General features: G+C 61.5%; 1 long non-coding RNA gene across 1 annotated transcript; it reads right to left on the bottom strand.

Annotated features, from left to right (window-relative positions):
- Positions 1-1,129: 1,129 nt before the first annotated feature.
- Positions 1,130-8,779, bottom strand: LOC146058792 (uncharacterized). Its single transcript, XR_014469958.1, has 4 exons — positions 8,639-8,779; positions 6,006-6,147; positions 4,226-4,367; positions 1,130-1,345 (listed from the first exon to the last, which is right to left on the bottom strand). It is a non-coding gene; the product is annotated as an uncharacterized LOC146058792 (long non-coding RNA).
- Positions 8,780-10,210: the final 1,431 nt, after the last annotated feature.

The following is a 10,210-nucleotide window of genomic DNA, read 5'->3' on the forward strand; positions in this document are numbered from 1 at the left end:
ACTGGGGGGGACAGCATACACACGGGCGGGCACAGCGTACACAAATGGGGGGCACAGTGTACACACGGGGGCACTGTGGGGGATGACAGCGTACACATGGGGGCACTGGGGGGTGGACCACATTGTACACACGGGGGGCACTGGAAGGGGGACAGCGTACTCACGGGGGGCACTGGGATGGGGACAGCGTACACACGGGGGGCACTGGGATGGGGACAGCGTACACACTGGGGGTACTGCGTACACATGGGGGGCAATGGGGGGACTGCGTACTCACAGGGGGCACTGGGGGAAGGACTGCGTACATATGGGGGCATCGGGGGAGGGACAGTGTATACACACGGGGCACTGGGGGGGACAGCATAACACACAGGGGCAACAGCATACACACAGGGGGCACGGGGGGCAGTGTACACACGGGGGGTACTGGGGGGAAAGCGTACACACGGGGGCACTGGGGAGGGGACAGCGTACACACACGGGACACTGGGGAGGGGACAGCGTACACTCGGGGGACAGCGTACACGCGGGGGACACTGGGAGGGGACAGCGTACACGCGGGGGACACTGGGGAGGGGACAGCGTACACGCAAGGGACACTGGGGAGGGGACAGCGTACACGCGGGGGACACTGGGGAGGGGACAGCGTACACGCGGGGGACACTGGGGAGGGGACAGCGTACACGCGGGGGACACTGGGGAGGGGACAGCGTACACACGGGGGACACTGGGGAGGGGACAGCGTACATGCGGGGGACACTGGGGAGGGGACAGCGTACACGCGGGGGGCACTGGGGAGGAGACAGCGTACACGCGGGGGACAGCGTACACATGGGCACTGGGGGGGACAGGGCACACACAGGGATAGTGGGGTGGGGGACAGGGTACATACAGGGATAGTGGGGTGGCGGACAGGGTACACACAGGGACAGTGGGGGAACGGATTTACCTGGGTGCAGCTGCAGTACAGGGGGGACAGTACACACGGGGGGCAGCATACAAATGGCGTGCACTGGGGGGGACAGCGTACACACGGCGGGCATTGGGGGGCAGGGTACATACAGGGACAGTGACGGGGGAAAGGGTATGCACAGGGATAGTGGTGTCGGGGACATGGTGCACACAGGGATAGTGGGGATGGGGGACAGGGTACATACAGGGACAGTGGGGGGATGGATTTACCTGGGTGCAGCTGCTCCTCTGATGGCCCGGGTGGCTGCATTCTGTCTTCCGGGTGGCGGAGGCAACTCAACGTCGGGGCTTCACGACTGTCAGGGCTGCAGGCTGTGGAAGCGGCTGAACCTGGTCCCGACGAGTCCCGGCGGCAGCATGGGGAGGACAGAGTCTGGGTGTAGGAAATATAATAATAATAATTATTACAATACACACGGGGAGGCACTGAGGGGGACAGCGTACACATGGGGGGATGCACTAAGGGGGCACAGCGTACACATGGGGGGCACTGAGTGTGGACAGAGTACACACGGTGGGCACTGAGGGTGGACAGCGTACACACTGGGGGCACTGAGGGGAGACAGCGTACACACGAAGGGCACTGAGGGGAGACAGCGTACACACGAAGGGCACTGAGGGGGACAGCGTACACACAGGGGGGGGCACAACGTACACACGGGAGGCAATGAGGCACTGCGTACACACGGGAGGGGCACAGCGTACACACGGGGGCACTGAGGGGGGACAGCGTACACACGGTGGGCACTGAGGGGGGACAGCGTACACACGGTGGGCACTGAGGGGGGACAGCATACACGGGGGTCAATGAGGGGAGACAGCTTACACACGGGGCCAACGATGCACTGCATACACACGGGGGCAGAGCATACACATGGGGGGGCACAACATACACACAGGGGCACTGGGGGGGGCGAACAGCGTACACACGGGGGGCACTGCGGGGGGCGAACAGCGTACACACGGGGGCACTGGGGGGGGGGCGAACAGCGTACACACGGGGGCAATGGGGGGGGCGAACAGCGTACACACGGGGGCAATGGGGGGGGGGGGCGAACAGCGTACACACGGGGGCAATGGGGGAGCGAACAGCATACACACGGGGGCACTGGGGGGGGCGAACAGCACACACACGTGGGCACTGGGGGGCAAACAGCATACACACGGGGGCACTGGGGGGCAAACAGCATACACACGGGGGCACTGGGGGGCAAACAGCATACACACGGGGGCACTGGGGGGCAAACAGCATACACATGCGGGCACTGGGGGGCAAACAGCATACACACGGGGGCACTGGGGGGGCAGCGTACACACGAGGGCACTGAGGGGGGACAACGTACACACGGGGGCACAGTGTACACACGGGGGCACTGGGAAGGACAGCGTACACACTGGGGGGGAGCGGGGCACTGGGGGGGGGCGACAGCGTACACACGGGGGCACTGGGGGGGCATACACACGGGGGCACTGGGGGGGACAGCGTACACACGGGGGCACTGAGGGGACGACAGCGTACACACGGGGGCACTGTGGGGGGGGGACAGCGTACACACGGGGGCACTGTGGGGGGGACAGCGTACACACGGGGGCACTGGGGGGACGACAGCGTACATGCGGGGGCACTGGGGGGACGACAGCGGGGGCACTGGGGGGACGACAGCGTACACACGGGGCACTGGGGGGACGACAGCGTACACACGGGGGCACTGGGGGGACGACAGCGTACTCACTGGGGCACTGGGGGGACGACAGCGTACTCACTGGGGGGACGACAGCGGGGGCACTGGGGGGACGACAGCGTACACACGGGGGCACTGGGGGAACGACAGCGTACACACGGGGGCACTGGGGGGACGACAGCGTACACACGGGGGCACTGGGGGGACGACAGCGTACACACGGGGGCACTGGGGGACGACAGCGTACACACGGGGGCACTGGGGGGACGACAGCGTACACACGGGGCACTGGGGGGACGACAGCGTACACACGGGGGCACTGGGGGAACGACAGCGTACACACGGGGGCACTGGGGGGACGACAGCGTACACACGGGGCACTGGGGGGACGACAGCGTACACACGGGGCACTGGGGGGACGACAGCGTACACACGGGGGCACTGGGGGGACGACAGCGTACACACGGGGGCACTGGGGGGACGACAGCGTACACACGGGGGCACTGGGGGGACGACAGCGTACACACGGGGGCACTGGGGGGGGGACAGCGTACACACGGGGGCACTGGGGGGGGGACAGCGTACACACGGGGGCACGACAGCGTACACACGGGGGCACTGGGGGGGCTGACAGCGGGGGCACTGGGGGATGACAGCGTACACACGGGGGCACTGGGGGGACGACAGCGTACACACGGGGGCACTGGGGGGACGACAGCGTACACACGGGGGCACTGGGGGGACGACAGCGTACACACGGGGGCACTGGGGGGACGACAGCGTACACACGGGGGCACTGGGGGACGACAGCGTACACACGGGGGCACTGGGGGGGACAGCGTACACGGGGGCACTGGGGGGGGGCAGCGTACACACGGGGGCACTGGGGGGGACAGCGTACACACGGGGCACTGGGGGGGGGACAGCGGGGGCACTGGGGGGGGACAGCGTACACACGGGGCACTGGGGGGACGACAGCGTACACACGGGGGCACTGGGGGGGGACAGCGTACACACGGGGGCACTGGGGGGACGACAGCGTACACACGGGGGCACTGGGGGGACGACAGCGTACACACGGGGGCACTGGGGGGATGACAGCGTACACACGGGGGCACTGGGGGGATGACAGCGTACACACAGGGGCACTGGGGGGATGACAGCGTACACACGGGGGCACGGGGGGGACAGCGTACACACGGGGGCACTGGGGGGGACAGCGTACACACGGGGGCACTGGGGGGGACAGTGTACACACGGGGGCACTGGGGGGGACAGCGTACACACGGGGGCACTGGGGGGGGACAGCATACACACGGGGGCACTGGGGGGGACAGAGTACACACGGGGGCACTGGGGGGGGACAGCGTACACACGGGGGCACTGGGGGGGGACAGCGTACACACGGGGGCACTGGGGGGGGACAGCGTACACACGGGGGCACTGGGGGGGACAGCGTACACACGGGGCACTGGGGGGGGACAGCGTACACACAGGGGCGCTGGGTACATACAGGGACAGTTGGGTGGGGGACAGGGTACACACAGGGACAGTGGGGGGGACGGATTTACCTGGGTGCAGCTGCTCCTCTGATGACCAGGGTGGCTTCTTTCTGCCTTCCCGGTGGTGGAGGCAACTCACGGAAGCGCCTGAATCTGGTCCGCAGGCTATGGAAGCGCCTCAGTCCCGGCAGTACCATGGGATGGTCAGCGTCTGGGCAGGAAACATAGTAATAATAATATTGAAGGGCACAGCGTTCACACGGAGGGGGGCACGGCCTACACACGAAGGGGGGCACGGCCTACACACGGAGGGGGGCACGGCCTACACACGGGGGGCACTGGGAGGGGAACAGCGCACACACGGTGGGCACTGGGAGGGGGACAGTGCACACACGGGGGGCACAGCGTACACACAGGGGGACAATGTACATATGGGGGGCACTGGGGGGGGGCAGCGTACACACGGGGGGCACTGGGGGGACGACAGCGTACACACGGGGGCACTGGGGGGACGACAGCGTACACACGGGGGCACTGGGGGACGACAGCGTACACACGGGGGCACTGGGGGGACGACAGCGTACACACGGGGCACTGGGGGGACGACAGCGTACACACGGGGGCACTGGGGGAACGACAGCGTACACACGGGGGCACTGGGGGGACGACAGCGTACACACGGGGCACTGGGGGGACGACAGCGTACACACGGGGGCACTGGGGGGACGACAGCGTACACACGGGGGCACTGGGGGGACGACAGCGTACACACGGGGGCACTGGGGGGACGACAGCGTACACACGGGGGCACTGGGGGGGGACAGCGTACACACGGGGGCACTGGGGGGGGACAGCGTACACACGGGGGCACGACAGCGTACACACGGGGGCACTGGGGGGGCTGACAGCGGGGGCACTGGGGGGATGACAGCGTACACACGGGGGCACTGGGGGGACGACAGCGTACACACGGGGGCACTGGGGGGACGACAGCGTACACACGGGGGCACTGGGGGGACGACAGCGTACACACGGGGGCACTGGGGGGACGACAGCGTACACACGGGGGCACTGGGGGACGACAGCGTACACACGGGGGCACTGGGGGGGACAGCGTACACACGGGGGCACTGGGGGGGCAGCGTACACACGGGGGCACTGGGGGGGACAGCGTACACACGGGGCACTGGGGGGGGGGACAGCGGGGGCACTGGGGGGGGACAGCGTACACACGGGGCACTGGGGGGACGACAGCGTACACACGGGGGCACTGGGGGGGGACAGCGTACACACGGGGGCACTGGGGGGACGACAGCGTACACACGGGGGCACTGGGGGGACGACAGCGTACACACGGGGGCACTGGGGGGATGACAGCGTACACACGGGGGCACTGGGGGGATGACAGCATACACACAGGGGCACTGGGGGGATGACAGCGTACACACGGGGGCACGGGGGGGACAGCGTACACACGGGGGCACTGGGGGGGGGACAGCGTACACACGGGGGCACTGGGGGGGACAGTGTACACACGGGGGCACTGGGGGGGACAGCGTACACACGGGGGCTCTGGGGGGGGACAGCATACACACGGGGGCACTGGGGGGGACAGAGTACACACGGGGGCACTGGGGGGGGACAGCGTACACACGGGGGCACTGGGGGGGGGACAGCGTACACACGGGGGCACTGGGGGGGACAGCGTACACACGGGGGCACTGGGGGGGACAGCGTACACACGGGGCACTGGGGGGGGACAGCGTACACACAGGGGCGCTGGGTACATACAGGGACAGTTGGGTGGGGGACAGGGTACACACAGGGACAGTGGGGGGGACGGATTTACCTGGGTGCAGCTGCTCCTCTGATGACCAGGGTGGCTTCTTTCTGCCTTCCCGGTGGTGGAGGCAACTCACGGAAGCGCCTGAATCTGGTCCGCAGGCTATGGAAGCGCCTCAGTCCCGGCAGTACCATGGGATGGTCAGCGTCTGGGCAGGAAACATAGTAATAATAATATTGAAGGGCACAGCGTTCACACGGAGGGGGGCACGGCCTACACACGAAGGGGGGCACGGCCTACACACGGAGGGGGGCATGGCCTACACACGGGGGGCACTGGGAGGGGAACAGCGCACACACGGTGGGCACTGGGAGGGGGACAGTGCACACACGGGGGGCACAGCGTACACACAGGGGGACAATGTACATATGGGGGGCACTGGGGGGGGGGCAGCGTACACACGGGGGGCACTGGGGGGACAGCGTACACACGGGGTGCACTGGGGGGGGGTACAGCGTACACACGGGGTTCACAGGGGGAGACAGCGTACACACGTGGGGGCAGTGGGGGGCAGCGTACACATTGGGGTCACTGGTGGGGACAGCGTACACACAGGGGGCACAGCATACACACGGGGGGCACTGGGGGGGCAGCGTACACACTTGGTACTGGGGGGGCAGCATACATATGGGGGTAGTGGGGGGGGGCAGTATACACAAGGGGGCACCGGGGGGGGGCAGCGTACACACGGCGGGCACTGGGGGGGGGGGGACAGTGTACACACAGCGGGTGGTGTGGGGGACAGGGTATATACAGCATATATAACGGGACACCCACTATATACAATAAAATGACAAGGGATAAGACCTGTGAGGATGCACTGCAGCAGAACCCTATCTGCACGGCGTGAAAGAGGTTCTTCAGCCGCTCGGTCATACCTGTCTCCTCGCTCCTGGCTAAGCCGCGCAGCCATGGAGCGCCATGCTGCGGGTGTGTGTGATGGGCAGCCCCCCGGGAGCCGCTGCCTGTCACCACACACGGAGCGATGTAGGGGCATTTTTTAGGCGATCTAGTGATAGCACTTAGAAAATGCCCCTAAATTGATACGTGTGTAGGCCCCATTAGTGTCTTGATGTCTACAAAATGTTACAGTATAGCAGCTGCAGCTTTTTCCTGAACCATGTTCCGTTGTGCTCTATATGCACTCAGTCACCCACACAATATACAAGTGTCTCATTTACAATAAATCAGCAAAGTCTTCTGGTGCATAATAGTTGCATCACCAGGGCTGCCATCATGTATGGGTAGGATGTATATATGGGGAGGGGGTGTGTATATGTATGGGAAGGGGACATGTGTAGGAGGTGTCGAACATGGCAGCATGGACGGTGTAATGGTTATAGCATTACTGTCTCACAGCACTGAGGTCATGGGTTCGATTCCCACCATGTGCAGAGTTTGTATATTCTCCCAGTACTTGCGTGGGTTTCCTCCGGGTACTCTGGTTTCCTCCCACAATCCAAAAATATACTGGTAGGCTAATTGGCTTCCAACAAAATTTAACCCTAGAATGTCTGTGTGCGTGTACATGTGGTAGGGAATATAGATTGTAAGCTCCACTGGGGCAAGGACTGATGTGAATGGTAAAATATTCTCTGTAAAGTGCTGCGGAATATGTGTGCGCTATATAAGAAACTGTTAATAAATAAATAAAAAAAACATCGGACATATGTAGGAGGGGGGAGGGGGGGGCATGCATGTGGTTGTGGTGTATATGTAAATCGGACATATGTAGGAGGGGTAAAACGGGTATATGGGGAGGGGCTGTATATATATGTATGTGAAGTAGAACGTGTATATATATATATATATATGTATGTGTATGTGTATGTGAAGGAGACATATGTAGGAGGGGTAGGACTTGTATATGGCGAGGCGGTGTATATATGTATGGGAAGGGGACATATGTAGGAGGAGTAGAATGTGTATATGGGGAATAGTTTAGACTTGAGAGGTAAAGCTGGGTACACATGGAATGATTTCAGAACGATTTGAAGCCCAATATGGGCGTTCCCGATCGATTGGAATGACCAATTGTTCAACTCGTTCTGTGCATCGTTAACGATGCGTGTACCCGCGAATAGTTATCGATGCAGGAGATCATAGACAAATATTTTGTCGTGTATCAATTTGTTCCATTTGTACGCACAATGAACAATTCGATACACTTGTGAACGATGTCGGAATGCTATGGACATCGTTCCGTGTGTACGGACTTTTAGACAGGGCAGAGGAGGGGTGGGGACTGAGGGTGAGGGGGCAGGTCATTATGAGTGACAATTTTATGGTCACACAGTGTTGAGGAGGGGGCGGGTACTCAGGGTGAGGTCATGATGAGTGACAGTAGAATGGTTAGACAGAGTAGAGGAGGGGCGGAGACTTAGGGTTAGGGGCAGGGTAATGGTGAGTGACAGGAGGGGACGATTCAGCAAAAGTAGTGTCAGGAAAGAGCTGATTTGGGCAGAGAGTGACTGAGAGTTGTCAGGCAGGGGCAGAAGGGAGGGATTACATGTTTGGCATGCAATTCTGCTGCTGCACCTGCAGCAAATTTAGAAGCAGTATACATCAGAGTTTGCCGGACGTGCAACAATGCACCCTACCCCCTGTGCAATCACTGTCCACTAATCTCTGCTCTTCACCTGTAAGCAGTGCTCCTGCAGAAGATAACGAAGTCCTCTGCCTGACGGAATAATGGAGTAGTTGTCTCTCCCTGTCCCTCATCCAGGGAGGCTGCGACACAGTCCACCCTCACTCAGTATGCTGGGACTCGGAGCTATTGATGAGATAGTACAACAAAGCAGAGGGCTGGGACGGAGCTAATGCATGCAGGCAGGAGAAGCTGCTCTGCAGAATCTGTCATGACGATGGCTTGCTAGAGGGAGGAGGAGATAAGGAAGCACACACAGTACAGACAAGTTTTGTGGGGAGGCAGCAGCAGCAGCAGCAGAAGGCTGTAGTATGCACATACATGTGTGACCCTGCCATTTGCCTGTAAGGAGCAAAGCAACTCTTCCTGGCTGGTATAATGTGTGCCTTCTGTAACATGTCAGTGGATTGCCCTGTTATACGGTAGCTGTGTGAACGCTCCATACCTGTTCTGGAAACAAGGGAGCTCCCAGATATTCAGTATCTGCAGTTCTGCTGATAGGCAACAAGGAAGGTACCATTCTGTCCCACTGCTAGAACTAAACCTCTGTCCACTCATCTCTGCCCCTTCATCTGTAAGCAGTCGTCCTACTGATGAGTCCCCTGCCTGATGAACACCAGAGTTGTTGTGTGGGAGCTGTGCGCTGCCGCTGGTGCCTGGCTGCCGGGGATATGCTGCTTGTATCGACGAGACCCCTAGTGTGCGGCAGGTCAGGCTGCCGTGTCGCAGCCTCCCTGGATGAGGGACCAGGAGGCTGCGACACGGCAGCCGGACCTGCCGCACACTAGTGGTCTCGTCAGGATACAAGCAGCATATCCCCGGCAGGCACCAGCGGCAGCGCACAGTTCCCTATTCCAAGCTGAGGCTGCTGGGGTGTGTATGGACGGCACCCCGGCCCCGCTGCTTGTGCGGTCTGAGTGTGGACATGGTGCTATACTGCCGCCACATCCTCCCATTCATTCGTGCTGCTGCCTCGGAGCCTATTATAAACCACACTCAGACCGCACAAGCAGCGGTGCCAGGGTGCCATCCATACACAGTCCCAGGGTCAGGAGGACACACGGTGCAGGGGTGGAGAGCGCATGGTTCTGGCCGCAGCAGCGCATAGTGCTAGAAAGTCGGCCATCTTGGTACACCCAACTGAAGCCACTCTGTGTACTCCCCCAGCTGATTGCTTGTGCGGCTGCGCAACAAGTTGAAACCTCCTATCTCTATAATGGGGGACGTTTCACTAAATTAAAAAAAAACTGTACCTATCTGAAAATCCTCAACCCCAAAAGGCACTCCACTGGGACAATATCTACCTAATAAAACAAACCTCAAGTCTCAATTGTTCCTCTACCCTGAGTTATGCCTTCCCAAAAAAAACCTCATAGACTAACATGGGTGACAAGTTGTCATTTCTGGAGTGTCAGAAAAAAACTGACAGTTGGAAGTTTAGATCGCTCCCAATTGGTAATTTTTTAATATTTCGCCCTGAAATTTGGCACGCAGCACCGGTTGACGATTCTACGCGTACGTGCCAAATTTCAGCTCAGTACGTCCAGTCACTTTTGAGGTGCAG

The sequence above is a fragment of the Crinia signifera genome, chromosome 2 (assembly GCF_055691185.1).
Source record: "Crinia signifera chromosome 2, ASM5569118v1, whole genome shotgun sequence".
NCBI classification, from domain to species: Eukaryota; Metazoa; Chordata; class Amphibia; order Anura; family Myobatrachidae; genus Crinia; species Crinia signifera.